Source organism: Aegilops tauschii, chromosome 4 (genome assembly GCF_002575655.3).
Source record: "Aegilops tauschii subsp. strangulata cultivar AL8/78 chromosome 4, Aet v6.0, whole genome shotgun sequence".
Lineage (NCBI taxonomy): Eukaryota > Viridiplantae > Streptophyta > Magnoliopsida > Poales > Poaceae > Aegilops > Aegilops tauschii.
Window position 1 is genome coordinate 358,273,903 of NC_053038.3, and position 27,495 is coordinate 358,301,397.

The following is a 27,495-nucleotide window of genomic DNA, read 5'->3' on the forward strand; positions in this document are numbered from 1 at the left end:
TCACATCTGAGAACTCTGCCCACGTTTCTATGGTCAAAGTTTTACAGCATTGATGCGTCGCCAGCTTAGAAAAATGTTGTTGTACCTATGAGCCGCGCGGGGCGCTGCTAGCGTGGCGTCAAACTATACGACCGAACAAGCATTCGTGTCTGTTCTCCATTTTATCTTTTGTTGGGTTTACTCTGGCATGAAGGAACGCGAACAAACCGTCTATGAAGAACATGTTTCTGGCATGCGTTACACAGCACGGTCAAAAACAGTGATCGTCAGCCTCGACCTCGACCTCGGGCCGAGAGGGGACGGCAAGAAGAAGACAACGGCGGTGGTGGCCGAACAGATGATCGAGGCAAATTTGACAAATTTGATCTATAGACGAAATCAAATCACAGAATGAACTATCCATGAAACTATTTCACGCGGCTGACCTTTTTGTGTGACGCCCGACACGAAGGCGCCACACTACACTGTGCAACGCCTCATAGATAGGCGCTACACGGCCAGCGTCGCACCCGTGTGATCAGAAAATTACTAAGTCAGTGTGCAGCGCCTGAGAGCTAGGCGCGCCTAGCTCCCAGCCGTTGCACTAGTGCAGCGCCTAGATTCCAGGCGTTGCAATAGTGCAGCGCCTGAGAGCTAGGCGCCACGGGTCAGCCGCGTGAAATAGTTTCACAGACAGTTCATTCTGTGATTTGATTTTATCTATAGGTCAAATTTATCAAATTTGCCGATGATCGACCTGAACATGCCGGCTCTGGCACTGGAGGAGGAGGAGCTTGCCGATCGTGCCAAGCTGGGTCTCGCCGCGGAAATGCAGTTTCCCGTGGTGGTCGACTTCCGACGTTGAAATCAACACAAGATATTTACGTCGCCAGAGCCTTCGTCGCTACACCATGCATGCCCGGCCGTGCAGCAGGCGCATGACGAACTGCCTGCGCTGACGCCTGTTCACGCAGACGCGGGCAATCAAGAGCCAGCTCCGCCGGTGTGGGAGAGGTCGTGCCCCAAGCGGATGTGCTGAACTGCTGTCCCCGGCACGTTTTCTGGTGAAGCCGGTGTCCACCGTCAAGGACAAGGAGGAAGCGGACCTGACTCTTCTGCTGCATATCTACTCCTGCATCACCAACAGAGCAGCTCCTGATTTTTCTGAAATAATAGCATAGCTATGTTACATGCAAATAACGGTTACATCGTCTATAAAAAAAGATACCATTTCATCTAAAGGCTCCTCAAACCGAGATTTTCGCAAACTAGCCATGGGCAACCTTATTCGCTTTTCTATTACCATGTTGAAAACTAATGAAAGAAAAATGACAAGCCAAAAAGTAGCAACCATCGAAAACCGCCGCCGCCACTCCCGCGGACCGTCCTCCATTCTTCATTATATCAATGACTTCCACATTATTAGAGTTAATAACAAGGCGATTACATCCTTTTTTGTGCGAGATAAACCAAATTTTAGAGCCAAAACTTCCGATGCCAGAACATTAGCACACCAATCAATTTTTCAATTTCCACCAACAATGTTTTTTTCTTTATCATCTCCGAGTGCCCCCTAGCCCTAAGTAGGTTGTGATCAAAAGACGCATCCACATTTAACTTAACAAAACCCCTAGGCCTAGGAGGTTTACTCCACCCCCTTTTTACTGATAGTATTATAGGTGAGTGAGCATTCACAAAATTTACGGTTATAGTACGAATTCTCATAGAGATCTGGCTCACATCTTGAGGATTTTCTTCATGAACCAACTTACGTCTATCCCACCATAAATACTAAGTGATAATGACGAACAATTCTCGAACATTCTATGTGCCGAAATAGATAAATCCTGGTCCAACATAAGAAGCAAGAATTCAAGGACTGCCTCTCCCACACGATCAATAGCACAAACTTTGTTAATCACCTCGTGCAATCCCAAATTATTCCAAACTTCCTTTGTTTTCTTTTTAAATGAAACACCAAGCATTCCATTAACCTATGGTCGTAGCGGAATCGCCGGCTGCACGGGTTACATCGGCGGGAAAATTCATGATCCACAAAGTATAGTCACTACGAATTTCCCTAGCACCAAGAGGGGAAAACTGAACTTGGTACTTGATGAACCCCAGAAGGAGGTGGAACTTTGCTTCTCTGAACAGAGTGCCCAAGGTCGATCTGTCATTTGCATCGGAGCTCACTGCTTGCTTCAAGTTTATGCACTCTGTCTCAAAAATGACCCTGCCCATTCCAAAGTTCTCTGAAAATTCAATCGCCTTCAGATGTGCAATACTTTCAACATGGATCGGCTCAGAAAAATTGCTGAGAGGACCGGCTGCTGCAAACAAAATGTCTCCCTCTGGTGCTCTTGCTATGCAAACCCATCCTCCTGACCCAGTGGTCTGGTTGTAAGCTCCGTCGACATGCACCTTGACGAAATCATCCGGCGCGCCCTCCACTTACTGGTGTTCGTAGTCTGAAAACTCGGCTGTGGTGAAAAGAACAAGCCCCATTCTGCCACTTGGAGGGAAACTTGAGAATAGAAAACATCAGTTCCTTTGCTTTCTGACAAAGAAACAACACGTTCTTTGTATCTTCTAGCCCATTTGAACAGGATGGGCATGTGGGCGAAATTTCCATGTGTCTATGACAAGTGTAACGCGACACGGATGTAGCGTTCGCCAAATAAAAATTTTACCTTCGCCGGGCATGATAATTTCCAAATCTTACCCTAAATGGATAGACATTGATTCGCCCCATGCCATTAGTATATTACAGTTTCCTCCCATTTCGTTGGTTCCATTCTGCAAATAAGCTGATCGAACAGTGAACAACCCACTTTTTGTATAACTCTAAGCAATGAAGTCTGACATGCTATGCATAGGAAGGCGAATTGAGAGGACTCGATGAGCATCTATTGACCATAATGTTTGTCTCACTAAGTCTTCATCCTAAAAGGTTTGTGACTGGATCAATAAGATTCGATACTTTTGACAGAATGTGCTTCCTCCTCTAGGAGTAATGATTTTTCTATTTCCACAGTTCGTAATACATGCATCTTTCCAAATTTCTATATTTTGTCTATTTCCAGCTCGCCAAATATAGTCATTTTTCAGTGATATAACTCCCACCATAATGCTTTGCCAAGTAAAAGAGGAACTCTTTTTTAAACTTGTATTCATCATATCACCATCAGGGAAATATTTAGCTCTCAAGATAGGGACATATAAAGAATCAGGGTTGTCAAAAAGACGCCACACTTGTTTAGCTAACAATGCCAGATTGAAACGTCCCTCCAACATATGATGTATGTGCAAACAATTTATATATGAGTTTACATCTGTTGTAAAATGCATCACCAACTGATGCAAAATATACATTACTTGGGTGCACATTTTACATCTAGATGTAAAATGCAGCCGCGCCACGCCAAGCCCAACTGCCACCGGAAACTTCTATCGCATGACCGCCTTGCCTCCCACCACACCACGCCACTGCACCACCCGCCCACCGGCCCCGCCGTCGCCAGATCCGGCCTTCCCACCCCCGTCGTCATGGGGTCCACCGCTTTTCCGCCGCCGTCGTGCCGACCCCGATTTGAAGCATCTTTGTCTCCACCGGTGCCCGCACAACCTCTGCCTCCATCTTCCGATAGTCTCCCTATGACTCTGCCGCTTCCCCACCAGCGCACGCCTCGACTTCGGCCTAATCGAAACCGCTCGGCCGCCGTCGTGTCGCCGCTCAGTTTGAAGAATCGTCGCCGCCGGCTTACAACCTCTCCTCCATCTTCCGATAGACTCCCTGTGACTCTGCCGCTTCCCCACCAGCACACGCCTCGACTTCGGCCTAATCGAAACCGCTTGGCCGTCGTTGCATCGCCGCTCAATTTGAAGAATCGTCGTCGCCGGCTCACAACCTCCATGACTCCGTTGGTCGTCTCCCTGCGACTCTGACTTCCGATTCCAAGCCGCACCCGCAATGCCGCCGAAGCACTAGTTTTACATCATCTATTGAAACATTAGTTTTACATCATCTGTTGGAGTTGGCCCTTTTTTTATGATGTAAAAATCACTTTCTGGTGATATAAAATTTACATCTAATACTTTTTGATGATGTATTTTACATCATCAGATGCTCTTACCGACAATCAAAGCCCTTTGATTAGTCTAGGCAAATTTTTCCCAGAACACCCTCTAACAAATACGCCTAATTTGAAGTCCAAATTTGGTTCAAAAGTTGCAACTTACCAGAAAAAACAATCTACAACAACTACAGAAACAATTATAAACATACTCATATGAGTCCAATGTTCAATTTCCACCCAAATCTAGGCAGCAAATGCTGAGAAAATAACATGTGAACTTTCTGTCCGGCAGCGATTCAAGTTATGGCCAAAAAAGTGAACTGCCTGCATTCATCACGCATCTCAAAGAATCACCGTCAAGTACCTTCTGCTTTATGTCTGAATACGTAACAATCTATTGACTTTGTGCAGTACTGTATCTGGACTTCCCACAGGCACAGGTCCGGTAGTTGATTGGTTCGAAAAAATGCTAGGTATTATGCTAGTAGATCTCATCCAGCGGGAGGTAGACCCTGGAGCTGATGTCAGTTGCATTATACAGTAGTTTTCTGTGAGCTACCCAAGTCAGCTGAGCGGAGTGACCATACTATAATTGCCAGGGGCATTGTTGACTTGGCAGGCAAGAGTTGTTTACACAGCTCTATTAGTTGACTTCACGCGAGGCTTGGCCCCAAGAGCTGTGATTTCTGGGACTCGCGTACTGCTCGTTCTGGATCATACACAATGCTACTCAAAAGTCAGAATACACGAATATCCTCAGACTGATTCCCTTGATGGCTTCAGGTTGAACCCCCAATCCTTGATATAGAATGCAGGTCAGCTGGCCCCTGATCATCTCCGCAGGATGTTTAAATACTACAGTCGGGGACGAAGACATAGCCCAAAGAACCAGTAACACGGTGACACTAACACCCCCATTATTAAAGAGGCCAATATGGCTTTGCATCTACACTTGTCAAGCCTCCCGCATCTATAGTAGCAGTGCGTGCTGCGTGCAGATCACAGGAGGAACCGAGACTCCCGCATCGATATGTTTTATCTCAGGGCAATGATAGGCGCCGGTCGACCGGCCAAATTTCGGCCGGTCGCCGCGCAGCCGTCTGATTAGTCCATCCAGAGCCGTCTGATCTTGTAAAAAACGTCTTTTTATACCTGCCTGGTCAACGCCCTATCAATGAAAAAAAACCCTCTCCTACTCCAACCGACAGGCACGATTTGTCGCCGTCAATGCGCGTGTGCACTCCGGCGAGTGCGGCAGCGCCCCAGCGTCGACCCTCCTCGCAGCATCCCGCGCTCGTCAAAAAGCTCGTCAGCACCCTTGATGGTCGCTGTCCGCACTGCTTAGCAACCCCCAATCCTCCAACTCTTATTCCCACGGGCATGAAACAGCAGAAATCATCATGAAAATAGGGATGTAGCAAATCTACAAACCGATAGTAGCAAAAATCCTAAACGGTGGTAACAAAATGGTGCACTGGTTCCAGCAAAAATAAAAAACATGGTAGCAAATTTTGGGTTGGTTTCCAGCAAAAAAACGACGATAGTGGTTGCAAAGTGGTACATAGGTTCCAGCAAAAAACTAAAACCATGGTAGCAAAGTGATACATAGGTTCCAGCAAAGAAAACCCTAGCAGCAAAAATAAGCTAGTTCCAGCAAAACTTGAAGAGGGTGGTAGCAGAAATTGGGGTTGGTTCCAGCAAAATGAAGAACTGTTTCCAGCAAAACTTAAAGACCGTGGTAGCAAAAATTGGGGTTGGTTCCAGCAAAAAGAAGAACCGGTTCCAGCACTACTTGTGCTGATTGCAGCACGGCCACGCGTCGGTTGTAGCACCTCGCCGCACCGGTAGCAGCACCACGGCGACGTAGTAGCAGCAGCGACGAGCGCCGGCTAGCAACGGCCACTGCGCGCACGAAATCCTCGTGGGCTACTGCTTGTGCAGCACCGGCCAATACCCCGCTGAGTGCTCGCCCATGCAGCAAAGAAAGCAATGGAGAAGGTCGCAACGGAGTAGAGGTTGGATCGCATGGGGAGCTCGTCGGAGGAGTAGCAGACGGGATCTGTAGGAGAGGATGGGACCTGCAGCTTGGGAGATGGGGGGCGATGGAGATGGCTATTTTTGTTTCGTATTGGATATGAGGGGAGCTGTGTGGAGAAAGAAGAGAAGGAAAAGAAATGAGTTGGGCGCTGTGTGTGGAGGAGAATGAGCGGTCTCGTTCTTGTCCTTCTCTTCTTTCTCCACACAGCTCCCCTCATATCCAATACGAAACAAAAATAGCCATCTCCATCGCCCCCCATCTCCCAAGCTGCAGGTCCCATCCTCTCCTACAGATCCCGTCTGCTACTCCTCCGACGAGCTCCCCATGCGATCCAACCTCTACTCCGTTGCGACCTTCTCCATTGCTTTCTTTGCTGCATGGGCGAGCACTCAGCGGGGTATTGGCCGGTGCTGCACAAGCAGTAGCCCACGAGGATTTCGTGCGCGCAGTGGCCGTTGCTAGCCGACGCTCGTCGCTGCTGCTACTACGTCGCCGTGGTGCTGCTACCGGTGCGGCGAGGTGCTACAACCGACGCGTGGCCGTGCTGCAATCAGCACAAGTAGTGCTGGAACCGGTTCTTCTTTTTGCTGGAACCAACCCCAATTTTTGCTACCACGGTCTTCAAGTTTTGCTGGAAATGGTTCTTCATTTTGCTGGAACCAACCCCAATTTCTGCTGCCACCCTCTTCAAGTTTTGCTGGAACTAGCTTATTTTTTTGCTGCTAGGGTTTTCTTTGCTGGAACCTATGTATCACTTTGCTACCATGGTTTTAGTTTTTTGCTGGAACCTATGTACCACTTTGCAACCACCATCGTCGTTTTTTGCTAGAAACCAACCCAAAATTTGCTACCATGTTTTTTATTTTTGCTGGAACCAGTGCACCATTTTGTTACCACCGTTTAGGATTTTTGCTACTATCGGTTTGTAGATTTGCTACATCCCTATTTTCATGATGATTTCTGCTGTTTCATGCCCGTGGGAATAAGAGTTGGAGGATTGGGGGTTGCTAAGCAGTGCGGACAGCGACCATCAAGGGTGCTGACGAGCTTTTCGACGAGCGCGGGATGTTGCGAGGAGGGTCGACGCTGGGGCGCTGCCGCGCTCGCTGGAGTGCACACGCGCATTGACGGCGACAGATCGTGCCTGTTGGTTGGAGTAGGAGAGGTTTTTTTTTCATTGATAGGGCGTTGACCAGGCAGGTACAAAAATACGTTTTTTGCGAGATCAGACGGCCCTGGGTGGACTAATCAGACGGCTGCGCGGCGACCGGCGCCTATCATTGCCCATTCTCGAAGCACACTTGAGCGTACCAGGTACGCACGATCGCCCTGAATCGGACGGGTCGCGGGCGATCGGCGCGAGTTTGCGCTGGCAGTCCGGAGGGAAACGTTTCCCTTTATCTCAATGGCTTCGGGCGAGAGAGTTTCTTTCGAGCTCATCATAAAAGAACAAAAGCAGTCACATTTCCAGTGCACATAAACCAATGCTCATGTTGCAGTCAGATATACAACCCCAGTTATCTACACCTACACTCTACAAGGACACTTCCTCCTCATCAAGGGGAAAAGAATGAACTTAGGGGATTTCTAACCGATCCTTTATAACCGATTTACTCCGCTAACTGACACCTAACCGATCCCTTATCCGTCGTATGGGAGTAAAAATTTTACTCCCTCCCAAAAAATCTTCCTAAATTTACTCCACCATGCGGCAGCTGAGTAAAAGTTGCGCCTCTCCCTTGCGTCGCCCCCGCCCCTGCACTTTCGTTGCCGCGACTCCCGGCGACCCCCCGCCGGCCCCGCCGCTACCTCGTTGTCTCCCCCGCTCTTCGCCGCCCTTTTGCCCGACGTCGAGCCCGTTCGGCCCCGTCACTGTCGCCGGAATTAGGTGAACCGCGGCCGCCGTCGCCATTGTTGATTCATCTAATTGCTTCGTTGTTTCTTCTTTTTCTGTCGGCTGCCGCATCTCACGTTGATTGCACACCGCTGCAGGTCATTCACTCTTGTTATTTCATGTCTGTTTGGTCAGAATGACACCGGCCGGCCGGTGCACCACCACCGCACCGCAATTGTTCGACGAATTGGCTAGGTGAGTTTTTTTTATCATTTCTTTGTGAACCGAGCCGTTTGGATTGAACCTAACCGTTTGAACTGTAGATGAAGGGGTTGAGGAAGATGGCTTTGGAGGACTCGTCATCATCCGAAGAGGAAGAAGACGACGATGATTTTGAAGGATCTTCGGATGTGCCATTCATTCTCTGGTTTGCCTGGTTCTCACAATGACTTGAATGTGTTGTTGAGATCACCGCTGTTTTCTAGGCTTATTAAAGGTGAAGCTCCTGCTTGCAACTACTCGGTCAACGGGCACAACTACTCGATGGGTTACTACCTTGGGGATGGCATCTATCCACCATGGGCCACCTTGGTCAAAACAATTCCATGTCCAAAAGGTAACAAAAACATTCACTTTGCCCACCGTCAAGAAGCTGCTAGGAAAGATGTTGAGAGAGCCTTCGTTGTGCTTCAGAAGCGCTTTGCAATTGTTCATGGCCCTGCCGAGTACTGGAACTCCAAGGTTCTATGGCGGATCATGACTTACTGCACCATATTGCATAGCATGATCATTGAAGACGAGAGAGATATGCCTGAGAACTTTCGGTACATCACCGACGGGACTCCGGTTGAGCCAGAGTATGATACGAACAGGATATTGGCATTCCTTGAGGAGCATCGCAAGATCGAGAACCATCAAGTTCATTCTCAGCTCCAACAAGATCTTGTTGAGCATCACTGGCAACGTCTTAGTGAGTCCTAGTTGTCCTATCACATGCTATTTGCTACATTTTCGGCGTGTTTAAATTTGAATAATTCGGTTTGTAAACTATATCCATGATTTGCTTGAACATTTAAATTTATGTTTAGTTTCTATATGTGTGTGCTAATAGCTAGTTGCAATTTATACTAGAATTGCAAAGTTTAGAAAAACAAAAATTTACTCCGTTGTATATAGGGGGTCGGCTAGGTCCGGCCAAAACTTAGTGGAATACTCCACTAAGCTTTTACTCCACCGGATACTTCACTATTTTTAGGGGATTGGTCAGAAATGTCCTTATCTTCTTGTGCAAATGTCAGCCCAACAGTAATCCAGCCAAATGTTCCAGCTCTTCGATGCATTTTTTTTTTCATTATTTATGACTCTATTAAGTTTATTTCTCACCATTTCAGAGTATAGAAGCGTTCTCTGGAACAAGGAATAGTATGCAAGCATTAGACTCCTAACTGAATAGTTCTATACCCGTTTTATTTGGTGTCTCCTACCTTCAGTGCCCTGCGTGACGCCAATGAAAGGCTAGGTCGGTGCACTTTGGCTGCTGCGAAGGGTAGGGCTCCTAGCCTATTTGTAATTTTTTTTCATAAATAAAACTAATTTTAAGAGGCAACTCTTGGCTCATCGATCGTGCCACTACTCGGCACTCAACAGAGAGACGTGTCAACCCCATCTTATGCCGCTGATAAGTGCATTAGGTGATCTTATAATCCAACTTGTTATTTTTTAGATTAACCCAACTTGTTATTAGGAGTACAAAGTCCGTATTTGTGAGAGTCTAAGGCCTATTTGGTTCAGAAACAATGAGTCTGGACGATTTTGATTCCTGTACATAGCCTGTTTCATTTTATACGATTATACAAAGAATATGATTTTTTTACTTGAGTAATAATAGAACAATTGCCACTTTAGACAAGAGATTACCATGAGCAGTGCAACTGTTCATGTGCTCTGTGGATCACTACCAAGGGGCGGGAAAACGTGGAGATGAACTTTGTTCGCATTATTCAGAAAAAGTATGCGACATGCAGCTTAACACTAGGACGAACTCTGAGTTGAGCTACCCCCTAATCCAACTGCCCGAACAACTTGGCCTTGGCACCAATAATTTTTTGTTGGAAAAAGACGTCACTGCCTGCGTACGAGCGCAGGCTTTCTCTTCTCGCACTCCGCAACCACAAGCCACATTACAATAGTAGCACAAGTTGTCCGAACATGCAATGTGTCAGTGCGTGCTCACAAGTTTTTCTTTTTCCTTCCATAAAGCACCCGCGGGTCTCTTTGATTCGCATGATTGTGAAAATGCAAGAATAAAAATAATGTCATGCCCATCTAGTCCTACAAGATTCTAATTTGTTTGATAACATCACAAAAGAAAAAAAAACAAAGAATTCTCTCGAAGAGGTTTAAGTGAAAGCAATTCCTAAGAAATGTAGTACAAAGGAATCCATAGTAAAATTCTTATAGGGTTCAATCATATAAGGACCAATACAAAAAAATTGAAGGATTTTAATCCCTCAAAATTTATATGGAAATCATTTGAATCAAATAGACTATAAGTAAATTAGACTCATGGAGCACATGGTCGGAACAAACATTTCGCTTCTCTTACAAATCTATAACAAGTTAACAACTATTGCAAAAAAGGTAGAAATGGATCAACACAAGGAAAAAACCAAAAAACCGTGGATATGGACCTCCACCTCGACAAACTCTAAATCTTGGAATTCAAGTTATACAATAGAAAGAACATTCCATCTTGTTATTGGGATATTTGTAAAGACAAATCCAACGTCTGAACCACGGGAAGAGGCTAGAGAGGTGGTCGAGTCATGCGGATTGCCATGATCTGTGAACTGTTGCGAGGTAGTCGGGTCATGTGGTGTTGCAACTTCATGGCATGTGACGGGTGTCATTGCAGCGATAGTGAACAGTGGTGTGCACAAATTGCATAGGGTGTGACATGCAATCAGAAGTTCGGCCAACATTGTTGGTCTCGTGTCATGTGGCCAACAAGGTTGTTGTTGTTGGCTTTGGTTTTTGGTTTATGATAGATGAATACAACTATTGCTTGTATTATGTTTAGCACAGGGTACATGGCTATATATATTTGTACAAACCGACTTAGACTAGATATTGCAAACCGACTTGGACTAGGAAACTTGTGATCCAAGGAATAGTCTAACATCCCCCGCAGTATCAACATGAGGCTTGATGACGTTGAGACTGGAACATATGTCTTGAAATGGCTTAGTAGCAAGTCCATTGGTGAAGATGTCAGCAAATTGAGCCATAGTAGGAACATGGAGCACCCGAACTTGTCCAAGAGCCACCTTCTCTTGAACAAAGTGAATATCAATCTTAATGTGTTTGGTCCGGTGATGCTGAACATGATTTCCAGACATGTAAACAGCTGAAATATTATCACAATATACAATAGTAGCCTGCTCAATCGGTCGGTGCAGTTCTGAGAGTAATTGACGAACCCAGATAGTATCAGCGACAACATGTGCCACAGCACATACTCAGCTTCAGCGGACGAGCGGGAGACCGTAACCTGTCTTTTTAAGGACCAAGAAATCAAATTGTTACCCAGAAAAACACAAAAACTGGATGTGCATCATCGAGTGTCTGGACAACCAGCCTAGTCCGCATCAAAGTATGCGGTGAGAGAATGAGGAGTGGACTTATTGATGTGAAGACCATGATCAAGAGTACCTTTCAAATACCTAAGAACACGTTTGACATGATTATAATGCGGAAGACGTGGATCATGCATATGGAGACATGCTTGTTGAACAACAAAGGAAATTTCAGGACGAGTGATAGTGAGATATTGGAGAGCCCCGGTTAGACTATGGTACAGAGTAGGATTATGGAAAGATTCACCGTCAGCTGATAGTTTGAAACTGGTATCAATAGGGGTGCGAGAGGACTGACAGTCAAGCATGCCAACACGATTAAGAAGATCAGGAGTATACTGACGTTGGGAAAGAAAAAGGCCAGAAGAATCATGAAGAACAACAATGCCAAAAAAGTGATGGCCAAGATTAGTCATAGAGAATTCAGAACGAAGAAGGGTAATAATATGATCTAAAAAGGTTTGAGAAGATGCAGAGAGAATGATGTCATCTACATAAAGAAGGAGGTAGGCAGTTTCGGAATTGTGGTGGTACACAAAGAGAGAAGTGTCAGAAAGGGAAGAAGTGAAACCTATCGTTTGGATGAAAGAAGAGAAACATTGAAACCAGGCTCGTGGAGCTTGTTTGAGACCATAAAGAGATTTCTGGAGAAGACATACATGATTTGGATAGGAAGGATTTTCAAAATCAAGAGGTTGCTGACAATAGACGGTCTCTTGAAGAGAACCATGGAGGAAAGCATTTTTTACATCTAGTTGATGGATGGGCCATGCGGAGTAAATAACAATGCTAAGAACAGTACGATTGGTGTTGGGCTTGACAACAGGAGAGAATGTTTCATCATAATCAATGCCATGTTGTTGAGAGTAACCACGACAGACCCAGCAGGCTTTATAGCGGGAGAGGCTCTCGTTAGAGTGGAATTTTTGGCAAAAGACCCATTTGCCAGAAACGATATTTGTATTGGAAGGACGAGGAACTAACTGCCAAATATTGTTTTGAATTAAAGCATCATATTCTTCTTGCATGGCAGCAGCCTAGTTCGGATCAAGAAGAGCAGTTTTGTAAGTTCTGGGGATGGAAGGGAGAGATGTGGTAGCATGTAGGTTGAGGCGATCTGTGGGCTGACGAAAATCTGATTTGGCACGAGTACGCATGCCATGATCATTGACAGGGGCGACGGTATAGGAACAGCTTTAGCTGGTAGGATGGAAATGGGGTGTCTGGTGACGGTGTCCTGGACTAGGAGGTACTCACCACGTCGTCTCCCGATCAGTTGGATTGGGCCGAGGACCCCCATGGCCGTTTACTCATGGGCCAGTTCGGACAGCCGATGACATACATGAGGAAGATTCCACAAGACTTGGTGATCAAGACAAGGACTCCTCTCCACCGACGTATTCGACTAGGACTCTTGTTATCCTAGGCCTCCGGTACATTATATAAGCCGAGGCCAGGCTAGTCGATAGGGGATTATGACATTATTCATCATACCCTTAGGTTTTAGACCACAACATATGATCTCGAGGTATATCAACTCTTGTAATCTTTATATTCATCAAGATCAATCAAGCAGGAAGTAGGGTATTACCTCCATGAAGAGGGCCCGAACCTGGGTAAACACCGTGTCCCTTGTCTCCTGTTACCCATCGATTCCAGATCCATAGTTTGGGACTCCCTACCCGAGATCTGCCGATTTTGACACCGACAATGGTGCTTTCATTGAGAGCTCCGCTGTGAGATCAAAGAAGGATCAATGGCTTGTCTGTAGATTAACTGCGACGTCGGCATCTTCGTCACCGGCTTGGCTAGTCACCTTGGTTCGACCGAGGACTGCACTCCGCGTCAGATCGTCATGTTCGGACAATGACCTTCATCATCAACTCCGATCTCTCTTTAGATCATGGAGGGGGAATCATTCATGGAGCCCGGGGGCTCAACGTCAACATTGCCCTTGAGCGACCGTGCTATTTTTCTGAACAGCGAACTTGTATCCGCCGCCACCGCCTCCTTGAGTGTTATTTTAACGATTGCTTCAGTGGAATTGTGCAGAATTAAGTCTACAACAACCATGCAAAATTTCGTCGAGTTTCGATGGGGAAATCTTCGGCAATCTACAATATAACGGAGCCCTGTCAAATCTGGACGGGAATCTGGACGATTTTAGGGCGTGGTCTCCAGAGCCCAGCTCGGAGGTCCTTTGGAAGATCCAACCGTTCATCTGCTGTGCAATTCCCATATCTACCATCCCTCAAAATTTCAACTCGATCCGGCGGTTCAAACTCCGGGAACCTTCCGATAAGTGGACCAATTTTCTCATCTGTTTTCTACGCGAATACGGATCCGACCCGAATTCATGTTTCTTTATGAACGTGATATTGGACAACCTTTTTAAAGGAATTTTCTTCTAGGGTATTGTGCGTTGTTCTTAACACGTGCCCATAAAATGTTAAGCCTTCTCTGAGGTACTCTTCACCATCACGCGGGTGTCAAACCAGACATTGCTCCACGGCTGCCGACCTGCGCTAGACACGTCGTCGCTTTGTTGAGCCGAGCAAGAGTTCGGCATCGCGAAGGATAAATCATCACCAACATCACCGCCCCATGGGTTACACGGAGCGGGCACACCGGCGTCGCCGCACGGTCACTTCATCAAGCCGGCATTGACCACGTCACGAGTTACGACCTGCATTGGCATGGCCGCACTGTTGCTTCTTCAAGCCAATGTCCATCACGCCGACCTACTTCGACTCATTGGCTGACATCGAGGCTTCGACACCTCAGCTGGACCGAGGGCTTTGCTATTTCTTCATTAACATGCTCTGGTGACTTCGGCATCACCGGCCGACCAGCTTCGACACATCGTCTGGCATGGTGGCTACAACGTCACCTTACCGACCTGCTCCATCACCTCGTATGGACCGGGGGCTTCGCCATCTCTTCATCAACCTACTCCGGAGACTTTGGCGTCACCAGCCGACCGGCTTCATCACATTAGCTGGACCGGGGGCTTTGCCTCGGCGAGCAAACCTTTGCCAGCATCGCCATGTCCTCGCTTCATCGCCCATCAGGCAATGGGTGTGCGGATCGAGTCCCAATTTTGGGAGTCACCTTTCTTCGGATTGCTACAACAAATAAATCAGGTGCTATTAATCCTACTAATTTTTGCTTGTTTGGGTTTATTTTTCCCGAGGAATTATTACTCTGGTTTGTTCCATCATCTGTACACAGGTCTATCAAATGGTTGCCGCATTAACGATGGTCGCGTGGTGGTTTGGTCAGTTTTCGTACGCAGTTCGGCGAACGCCGCATCCGGATCTCGGACCAACCTATGAATTCAGGCTTTGCCACGCCTTTACCGCATCACGCCGACGCCCTCCATCGACATTGACTTCGGCGCCAGGCCTCATATCTTTAAATAAATTATTTTGCGCAAATTAATTACGCAAGTATTTTTATATATTTATATTATTATTGTTGGCCTGCACTATTTTACATGTGAAGGTAATCGACTTCTGTCACATGGTCACTTCGGCAAGCCGACGCCGTCGTCCAAATCGGCATAAATTGGCTCGCGTGATCACCTTGTTGGTCGAATTGCCATACGGACATGGTCGGTTGCCTCGGGGAGTTCGGCATCGCTGAGAGAGCTCTACCTCATCGAGTGTGCGGCACACGGGTCATATTTCTTTTATTACTCACTTTGCATAAATTATTAATTATGCAACTATTTTTTTAATTTATTATTATTACTATTATCTCCGGCTTGCACTATTTTCTGTGCACAGGTAAATGATCCGGGTTGGGCAGCGCTGTCACCTCGGCGTACTGACGTACCACGTCACCTCGGCTGGACCGGGGGCTTCGTCAACACTTCATTAACCAACGCCGAGGACTTCGGCATCACACTGTCGGCCTGCTCCGTCGCCTCGGTCGGACCGGGGGTTTTAGCTCGCTACATTGGCCTTGCTATGTCGCCACTTCGGAGTGCCGAACACTTCGCTCCGCCACCTCGATGAAGGAAATATGCCCTAGAGGCAATAATAAAGTTGTTATTTATATTTCCTTATACCATGATAAATGTTTATTATTCATGCTAGAATTGTATTAACCAAAAACTTAGTACATGTGTGAATACATAGACAAACAGAGTGTCACTAGTATGCCTCTACTTGACTAGCTCGTTGAATCAAAGATGATTAAGTTTCCTAGCCATAGACATGAGTTGTCATTTGATTAACGAGATCACATCATTAGAGAATGATGTGATTGACTTGACCCATTCCGTTAGCTTAACACTTGATCGTTATGTTGCTATTGCTTTCTTCATGACTTATACATGTTCCTATGACTATGAGATTATGAAACTCCCGAATACCGGAGGAACACTTAGTGTGCTATCAAATGTCACAACGTAACTGGGTGATTATAAAGATGCTCTACAGGTGTCTCCGATGGTGTTTGTTGAGTTGGCATAGATCGAGATTAGGATTTGTCACTCCGAGTATCGGAGAGGTATCTCTGGGCCCTCTCGGTAATGCACATCACTATAAGCCTTGCAAGCAATGTAACTAATGAGTTAATTGCGGGATGATGCATTACGGGACGAGTAAAGAGACTTGCCGGTAACGAGATTGAACTAGGTATTGAGATACCGACGATCGAATCTCGGGCAAGTAACATACCGATGACAAAGGGAAGAATGTATGTTGTTATGCGGTTTGACCGATAAAGATCTTCGTAGAATATGTATGAACCAATATGAGCATCCAGGTTCCGCTATTGGTTATTGACCGGAGATGAGTCTCGGTCATGTCTACATAGTTCTCAAACCCGTAGGGCTTGATGACGGTGTTGATGATGCTACCAACATAGGGCTTCGCCTAAGCACCGCTACGATATTACCGAGGTGGAATATGGTGGAGGGGGGCACCGCACACGGCTAAGAGATCAATGATCAATTGTTGTGTCTATGGGGTGCCCCTCTCCTCCGTATATAAAGGGGGGGGGGAGGAGAGGGCCGGCCAAGGGGAGGAGGCGCGCCCAAGGGGGGCAATCCTACTACAAGTAGGATTTCCCCTCTTTCCTAGTCCAAGTAGGAGAGGGGAAGGAAGGGAAGGAGAAGGAGAAGGAAGGAGAGGGAGGAAAAGGAGGAAAGGGGGGCCGCCCCCTAGTCCAATTCGGTTTGGGCTAGGGGGGCCGCGCGCCCTGCCTCCTCTCTTCCACCACTTGGCCCATGAGGCCCATTGCTTCTTCCTCGTATTCCCGTAACTCCCCGGTACCCCCGAAAATACCCGAATCACTCGGAACCTTTCCGATGTCCGAATATAGTCGTCCAATATATCGATCTTTACGTCTAGACCATTTCGAGACTCCTCGTCATGTCCCCGATCTCATCCGGGACTCCGAACTACCTTCGGTACATCAAATCACATAAACTCATAATACAATCGTCACCGAAACTTTAAGCATGCGGACCCTACGGGTTCGAGAACTATGTAGACATGACCGAGACACGTCTCCGGCCAATAACCAATAGCGGAACCTGGATGCTCATATTGGCTCCCACATATTCTACGAAGATCTTTATCGGTCAAACCGCATAACAACATACGTTGTTCCCTTTGTCATCGGTATGTTACTTGCCCGAGATTCGATCGTCGGTATCTCAATACCTAGTTCAATCTCGTTGCCGACAAGTCTCTTTACTCGTTTCATAATGCATCATCCCGCAACTAACTCATTATTCACACTGCTTGCAAGGCTTATAGTGATGTGCATTACCGAGAGGGCCCAGAGATACCTCTCCAACAATCGGAGTGACAAATCCTAATCTCGAAATACGCCAACCCAACAAGTACCATCGGAGACACCTGTAGAGTACCTTTATAATCACCCAGTTACGTTGTGATGTTTGGTAGCACACAAAGTGTTCCTCCGGTAAACGGGAGTTGCATAATCTCATAGTTATAGGAACATGTATAAGTCATGAAGAAAGCAATAGCAATATACTAAACGATCGAGTGCTAAGCTAATGGAATGGGTCAAGTCAATCACATCATTCTCCTAATGATGTGATCCTGTTAATCAAATGACAACTCATGTCTATGGTTCGGAAACTTAACCATCTTTGATTAACGAGCTAGTCAAGTAGAGGCATACTAGTGACACTATGTTTTGTCTATGTATTCACACATGTATTATGTTTCCGGTTAATACAATTCTAGCATGAATAATAAACATTTATCATGAAATAAGCAAATAAATAATAACTTTATTATTGCCTCTAGGGCATATTTCCTTCACTCAGCTGGATCTAGAGTTCGTGGGACGTCACCGAGCTCAACGTGTGCAGATCGCGAAGGTGCCGTACTTTCGATACTAGGATCGGTCGGATCGTGAAGACGTACGACTACATCAACCGCGTTGTCATAACGCTTCCGCTTTCGGTCTACGAGGATACGTGGACAACACTTTCCCCTCTCGTTGCTATGCATCACCTAGACGGATCTTGCGTGTGCGTATGATTTTTTTTGAAATTACTTCGTTACCCAACAGTGGCATCCGAGCCTGGTCCATGCGTAGATGTTATATGCACAAGTAGAACACAAAGAGTTGTGGGCGATAATAGTCATACTGCTTACCAGCATGCCATACTTTGATTCAGCGGTATTGTTGGATGAAGCGGCCCGGACCGACATTACGCGTACGCTTACGCGAGACTGGTTCTACCGACGTGCTTTGCACACAGGTGGCTGGCGGGTGTCAGTTTCTCCAACTTTAGTTGAATCGAGTGTGACTATGCTCGGTCCTTGTTGAAGGTTAAAACAACACACTTGATAAAAAATCGTTGTGGTTTTGATGCGTAGGTAAGAATTGTTCTTGCTCAGCCCGTAGCAGCCACGTAAAACTTGCAACAACAAAGTAGAGGACGTCTAACTTGTTTTTGCAGGGCATGTTGTGATGTGATATGGTCAAGACATGACGCTAAATTTTATTATATGAGATGATCATGTTTTGTAACAGAGTTATCGGCAACTGGCAGGAGCCATATGGTTGTCGCTTTATTGTATGCAATGCAATCACCATGTAATTGCTTTACTTTATCACTAAGCGGTAGCAATAGTCGTACAAGCAATAGTTGGTGAGACAACAACGATGCTACGATGGAAATCAAGGTGTCGCGCCGGTGACGATGGTGATCATGACGGTGCTTTGGAGATGGAGATTAAAGGCACAAGATGATGATGGCCATATCATATCACTTATATTGATTGCATGTGATGTTTATCTTTTATGCATCTTATTTTGCTTAGTTCGGCAGTAGCATTATAAGTGTTGGGGAAAGTAGTAATTTCAGAAATTTCCTACGCACACGCAAGATCATGGTGATGCATAGCAACGAGAGGGGAGAGTGTTGTCTACGTACCCTCGTAGACTGTAAGTGGAAGCATTATATCAACGCGGTTGATGTAGTCGTATGTCTTCACGATCCGACCGATCCAAGTACCGAAAGCACGGCACCTCCGAGTTCTGCACACGTTTAGCTCGATGACGTCCTCGCCTTCTCGATCCAGCAAGAGGGGCGAAGTAGTAGATGAGTTCCGGCAGCACGACGGCGTGGTGACGGTGTTGGTGAAGAACAATCTTCGCAGGGCTTCGCCTAAGCACTACGAAAACTATGACGGAGGATAAACTAGAGGAGACGGGGTTGCCGGCACACGGCTTGGTGTTTCTTGATGTGTCTTGGGTGCTAGCCCTACCCCTCTATTTATATGTTGAGCCTTGGGGTCGAAACTTGGAGTAAAAGTCTCCACAAAGTCGGTTTCACCCGAAAGGCAAGAGTCCTTCTCGGACTCGAGGGCCAGACGCGAGGGTTCCCGGCGTCTGGAGCCAGATGCCAGGGACCCTGGCGTCTGGCCCCTGGACTCCGCAAAACTTCCTTTTGCGCTTTCCAAAAACCTCGTGGGCTTTCCCCTTAGGCCCAGATAAAGTGTTCTCGTGCCCAAACATTTCGGGAAACATCCGGAACCCCTTCCGATGGATTCCGGAACCTTTCCGGAGATCAAACACTACTATCCACATATCAATCTTTACTTCCGGACCATTCCGGAGTTCCTCGTCATATCCGTGATCTCATCCAAAACTCCGAACAACATTTGGTCACCAACATACATAACTCATAGTACTATATCGTCAACGAACGTTAAGCGTGCGGACCCTACGGGTTCGAGAACTATGTAGACATGACCGAGACACCTCTCTGGTCAATAACCAATAGCGGGACCTGGATGCCCATATTGGCTCCTACATATTCTACGAAGATCTTTATTGGTCAGACCGCATAACAACATACGTTGTTCCCTTTGTCACCGGTATGGTACTTGCCCAAGATTTGATCGTAGGTATCTCAATACCTAGTTCAATCTCGTTACCGGCAAGTCTCTTTACTCGTTCCGTAATACATCATCCCGCAACTAACTCATTAGTTGCAATGCTTGCAAGGCTTATAGTGATGTGCATTACCGAGTAGGCCCAAAGATACCTCTCCGACAATCGGAGTGACAAATCCTAATCTCGAAATATGCCAACCCAACAAGTACCTTTGGAGACACCTGTAGAGCACCTTTATAATCACCCAGTTACGTTGTGACGTTTGGTAGCACACAAAGTCTTCCTCCGGTAAACGGGAGTTGCATAATCTCATAGTCATAGGAACATGTATAAGTCATGAAGAAAGCAATAGCAGAATACTAAACAATCGAGTGCTAAGCTAACGGAATGGGTCAAGTCAATCACATCATTCTCCTAATGATGTGATCCCATTAATCAAATGACAACTCTTTGTTTATAGCTAGGAAACATAACCATCTTTGATCAACGAGCTAGTCAAGTAGAGGCATACTAGTGACACTCTGTTTGTCTATGTATTCACACATGTATCATGTTTCCGGTTAATACAATTCTAGCATGAATAATAAACATTTATCATGATATTAGGAAATAAATAATAACTTTATTATTGCCTCTAGGGAATATTTTCTTCAGTCTCCCACTTGCACTAGAGTCAATAATCTAGATCACATCGCCATGTGATTTAACATCAATAGTTCACATCACCATGTGATTAACACCCATAGTTCACATCGTCATGTGACCAACACCCAAAGGGTTTACTAGAGTCAATAATCTCGTTCACATCGCTATGTGATTAACACCCAAAGAGTACTAAGGTGTGGCCATGTTTTGCTTGTGAGAGAAATTTAGTCAACGGGTCTGCCATATTCAGATCCGTATGTATTTTGCAAATTTCTATGTCTACAATGCTCTGCACGGAGCAACTCTAACTAATAGCTCCCACTTTCAATATGTATCCAGATTGAGACTTAGAGTCATCTGGATCAGTGTCAAAAACTTGCATCGACGTAACACTTTACGACGAACCTTTTGTCACCTCCATAATCGAGAAACATATCCTTATTCCACTAAGGATAATTTTAACCGCTGTCCAGTGATCTAATCCTAGATCACTATTGTACTCCCTTGCCAAACTCAGTGGTAGGGTATACAATAGATCTGGTACACAGCATGGCATACTTTATAGAACCTATGGTTGAGGCATAGGGAATGACTTTCATTCTCTTTCTATCTTCTACTGTGGTTGGGCTTTGAGTCTTACTCAATTTCACACCTTGTAACACAGGCAAGAACTCTTTCTTTGACTGTTCCATTTTGAACTATTTCAAAATCTTGTCAAGGTATGTACTCATTGAAAAAACTTATCAAGCGTCTTGATCTATCTCTATAGATCTTGATGCTCAATATGTAAGAAGCTTCACCGAGGTCTTTCTTTGAAAAACTCCTTTCAAATACTCCTTTATGCTTTCCAGAAAATTCTACATTATTTCCGATCAACAATATGTCATACACATATATTTATTAGAAATGGTGTAGTGCTCCCACTCACTTTCTTGTAAATACATGCTTCACCGCAAGTCTGTATAAAACTATATGCTTTAATCAACTCATCAAAGCGTATATTCCAACTCTGAGATGCTTGCACCAGTCCACAGATGGATCGCTGGAGCTTGCACATTTTGTTAGCACCTTTAGGATTGACAAAACCTTCTGGTTGCATCATATACAACTCTTCTTTAATAAATCCATTAAGGATTGCAGTTTTGTTATCCATTTGCCAGATTTCATAAAATGCGGCAATTGCTAACATCATTCGGACAGACTTTAAGCATCGACACGAGTGAGATAATCTCATCGTAGTCAACACCTTGAACTTTGTCAAAAACCTTTTTCGACAAGTCTAGCTTTGTAGATAGTAACACTACTATCAGCGTCCGTCTTCCTCTTGAAGATCCATTTATTTTCTATGGCTTGCTGATCATCGGGCAAGTCAACCAAAGTCCATACTTTGTTCTCATACATGGATCCTATCTCAGATTTCATGGCCTCAAACCATTTTTGTGGAATCTGGGCTCATCATCGCTTCCTCATAGTTCGTAGGTTCGTCATGGTCAAGTAACATGACCTCTAGAATAGGATTACCGTACCACTCTGGTGCGGATCTCACTCTGGTTTACCTACGAGGTTCGGTAGTAACTTGATCTAAAGTTACATGATCATCATCATTAGCTTCCTCACTAATTGGTGTAGTAGTCACATGAACAGATTTCTGCGATGAACTACTTTCCAATAAGGGAGCAGGTATAGTTACCTCATCAAGTTCTACTTTCCTCCCACTCACTTCTTTCAAGAAAAACTCCTTCTCTAGAAATGATCCATTCTTAGCAACGAATGTCTTGCCTTCGGATCTGTGATAGAAGGTGTACCCAACTGTCTCCTTTGGGTATCCTATGAAGACACATTTCTCTGATTTGGGTTTGAGCTTATCAGGATGAAACTTTTTCACATAAGCATCGCAACCCCAAACTTTAAGAAACAACAACTTTGGTTTCTTGCCAAACCACAGTTCATATGGTGTCGTCTCAACGGATTTAGATGGTGCCCTTTTAACGTGAATGCAGCTGTCTCTAATGCATAAACCCAAAACGATAGTGGTAAATCGGTAAGAGACATCATAGATTGTACTATATTCAATAAAGTACGGTTATGACGTTCGGACACACCATTATGCTGTGGTGTTCGAGGTGGCATGAGTTTGTGAAACTATTCCACATTGTTTTAATTGAAGGCCAAACTCGTAACTCAAATATTTTCCTCCACGATCAGATCGTAGAAACTTTATTTTCTTGTTACGATGATTTTCTACTTCACTCTGAAATTATATGAACTTTTCAAATGTTTCAGACTTATGTTTCATCAAGTAGATATACCCATATCTGCTCAAATCATCTGTGAACATCAGAAAATAATGATACCCGCCACGAGCCTCAACACTCATCGAATCGCATACATCAGTATGTATTATTTCCAATAAGTCAGTTGCTCGCTCCATTGTTCCGGAGAACGGAGTCTTAGTCATCTTGCCCATATGGCATGGTTTGCAAGCATCAAGTGATTCATAATCAAGTGATTCCAAAATCCCATCAGCTTGGAGTTTCTTCATGCGCTTTACTCCAATATGACTTAAACGGCAGTGCCACAAATAAGTTGCACTATCATTATTAACTTTGCATCTTTTGGCTTCAATATTATGAATATGTGCATCACTATGATCGAGATCCAACAAACCATTTTCATTGGGTGTATGACCATAGAAGGTTTTATTCATGTAAACAGAACAACAATTATTCTCTTAACTTAAATGAATAACCGTGTTGCAATAAACATGATCAAATCATATTCATGCTCAACGCAAACACCAAATAACACTTATTTAGGTTCAACACTAATCTCGAAAGTATAGGGAGTGTGCGATGATGATCATATCAATCTTGGAACTACTTCCAACACACATCGTCACCTCGCCCTTAACTAGTTTCTGTTCATTCTGCAATTCCCGTTTCGAGTTACTACTCTTAGCAACTGAACCAGTATCAAATACCGAGGGGTTGCTACGAACACTAGTAAAATACACATCAATAATGTATATCAAATATAGCTTGTTCATTTTGCCATCCTTCTTATCCGCCAAATACTTGGGGTGGTTTCGCTTCTAGTGACCAGTCCCTTTGCAGTAGAAGCACTTAGTCTCAGGCTTAGGTCCAGACTTGGGCTTCTTCACTTGAGCAGCAACTTGCTTGCCGTTCTTCTTGAAGTTCCCCTTCTTCCCTTTGTCCTTTCTCTTGAAACTAGTGGTCTTGTCAACCATCAACACTTGATGTTTTTTTCATGATTTCTACCTTCGCTGATTTTAGCATCGCGAAGAGCTTGGGAATTTTTTCATCATCCCTTGCATATTATAGTTCATCACGAAGTTCTACTAACTTGGTGATGGTGACTAGAGAATTCTGTCAATCACTATTTTATCTGGAAGATTAACTCCCACTTGATTCAAGCGATTGTAGTACCCAGACAATCTGAGCACATGCTCACTGCTTGAGCTATTCTCCTCCATCTTTTAGCTATAGAACTTGTTGGAGACTTCATATCTCTCAACTCGGGTATTTGCTTGAAATATTAACTTCAACTCCTAGAACATCTCATATGGTCCATGACGTTCAAAACGTCTTTGAAGTCCCGATTCTAAGCCTTTAAGCATGGTGCACTAAACTATCAAGTAGTCATCATATTGAGCTAGCCAAACGTTCATAACGTCTGCATCTGCTCCTACAATAGGTCTGTCACCTAGCGGTGCATCAAGGACATAATTCTTCTATGCGGCAATGAGGATAATCCTCAGATCACGGATCCAATCCGCATCATTGCTACTAACATCTTTCAACTCAGTTTTCTCTAGGAACACATATAAAACATAGGGAAGCAATAACGCAAGCTATTGATCTATAACATTATTTGCAAAATACTATCAGGACTAATTTCATGATAAATTAAAGTTCAATTAATCATATTACTTAAGAACTCCCACTTAGATAGACATCCCTCTAATCATCTAAGTGATCACGTGATCCAAATCAACTAAACCATAACCGATCATCACGTGAAATGGAGTAGTTTTCAATGGTGAACATCACTATGTTGATCATATCTACTATATGATTCACACCCGACCTTTCGGTCTCAGTGTTCCGAGGCCATATCTGCATCTGCCAGGCTCGTCAAGTTTAACCTGAGTATTCTGCGTGTGCAAAACTGGCTTGCACCCGTTGTAGATGGACGTAGAGCTTATCACGCCCGATCATCACGTGGTGTCTGGGCACGACGAACTTTGGCAACGGTGCATACTCAGGGAGAACACTTTTATCTTGAAATTTAGTGAGAGATCATCTTATAAAGCTACCGTTGAACTAAGCAAAATAAGATGTATAAAAGATAAACATCACATGCAATCAAAATATGTGACATGATATGGCCATGATCATCTTGCGCCTTTGATCTCCATCTCCAAAGTACCGTCATGATTTCTATCGTCACCGGCATAACACCATGATCTCCATCATCTTGATCTATATCAATGTGTCGTCACATGGTCGTCTCGCCAACTATTGCTCTTGCAATTATTGCTATCGCATAGCGATAAAGTAAAGCAATTATTTGGCGCTTGCATCTTATGCAATAAAGAGACAACCATAAGGCTTCTGCCAGTTGCCGATAACTTAAAAAAAACGTGATCATCTCATACAACAACTTATATCTCATCACGTCTTGACCATATCACATCACAACATGCCCTGCAAAAACAAGTTAGACGTCCTCTACTTTGTTGTTGCAAGTTCTACGTGGCTGCTATCGGCTAAGCAAGAACCGTTCTTACCTACGCATCAAAACCACAACGATAGTTTGTCAAGTTGGTGCTGTTTTAACCTTCGCAAGGACCGGGCGTAGCCACACTCGGTTCAATTAAAGTTGGAGAAACTGACACCCGCCAGCCACCTGTTGCAAAGCATGTCGGTAGAACCAGTCTCGCGTAAGCGTACGCGTAATGTCGGTCCGGGCCGCTTCATCCAACAATACCGTCGAACCAAAGTATGACATGCTGGTAAGCAGTATGACTTTTATCGCCCACAACTCACTTGTGTTCTACTCGTGCATATGACATATACGCATAAAACCTGGCTCGGATGCCACTGTTGGGGAACGTAGTAATTTCAAAAAATTCCTACGCACACGCAAGATCATGGTGATGCATAGCAACGAGAGGGGAGAGTGTTGTCTACGTACCCTCGTAGACCGTAAGCGGAAGCGTTATATCAACGCGGTTGATGTAGTCGTACGTCTTCACGATCCGACCGATCCAAGTTCCGAAAGCACGGCACCTCCGAGTTCTGCACACGTTCAGCTCGACGACGTCCTCGCCTTCTCGATCCAGCAAGAGGGGCGAAGTAGTAGATGAGTTCCGGCAGCACGACGGTGTGGTGACGGTGTTGGTGAAGAACAATCTTCGCAGGGCTTCGCCTAAGCACTACGAAAACTATGACGGAGGATAAACTAGAGGAGACGGGGTTGCCGGCACACGGCTTGGTGTTTCTTGATGTGTCTTGGGTGCTAGCCCTACCCCTCTATTTATATGTTGAGCCTTGGGGTCGAAACTTGGAGTAAAAGTCTCCACAAAGTCGGTTTCAACCGAAAGGCAAGAGTCCTTCTCGGACTCGAGGGCCAGACGCCAGGGTTCCCGGCGTCTGGAGCCAGATGCCAGGGACCCTGGCGTCTGGCCCCTGGACTCCGCAAAACTTCCTTTTGCGCTTTCCAAAAATCTCGTGTGCTTTCCCCTTTGGCCCAGATAAAGTGTTCTCGTGCCCAAACATTTCGGGAAACATCCGGAACCCCTTCCGATGGATTCCGGAACCTTTCCGGAGATCAAACACTACTATCCACATATCAATCTTTACTTCCGGACCATTCCGGAGTTCCTCATCATATCCGTGATCTCATCCAAAACTCCGAACAACATTCGGTCACCAACATACATAACTCATAGTACTATATCATCAACGAACGTTAAGCGTGCGGACCCTACGGGTTTGAGAACTATGTAGACATGACCGAGACACCTCTCTGGTCAATAACCAATAGCGGGACCTGGATGCCCATATTGGCTCCTACATATTCTACGAAGATCTTTATCGGTCAGACCGCATAACAACATACGTTGTTCCCTTTGTCATCGGTATGTTACTTGCCCGAGATTTGATCGTAGGTATCTCAATACCTAGTTCAATCTCGTTACCGGCAAGTCTCTTCACTCGTTCCGTAATACATCATCCCGCAACTAACTCATTAGTTGCAATGCTTGCAAGGCTTATAGTGATGTGCATTACCGAGTGGGCCCAGAGATACCTCTCCGACAATCGGAGTGACAAATCCTAATCTTGAAATACGCCAACCCAACAAGTACCTTTGGAGACACCTATAGAGCACCTTTATAATCACCCAGTTACGTTGTGACGTTTGGTAGCACACAAAGTGTTCCTCCGGTAAACGGGAGTTGCATAATCTCATAGTCATAGGAACATGTATAAGTCATGAAGAAAGCAATAGCAGAATACTAAACGATCGAGTGCTAAGCTAACGGAATGGGTCAAGTGAATCACATCATTCTCCTAATGATGTGATCCCATTAATCAAATGACAACTCTTTGTCTATGGCTAGGAAACATAACCATCTTTGATCAACGAGCTAGTCAAGTAGAGGCATACTAGTGACACTCTGTTTGTCTATGTATTCACACATGTATCATGTTTCCGGTTAATACAATTCTAGCATGAATAATAAACATTTATCATGATATAAAGAAATAAATAATAACTTTATTATTGCCTCTAGGGCATATTTCCTTCAATAAGATGATCTCTCACTAAATTTCAAGGTACAAGTGTTCTCCCTGAGTATGCACC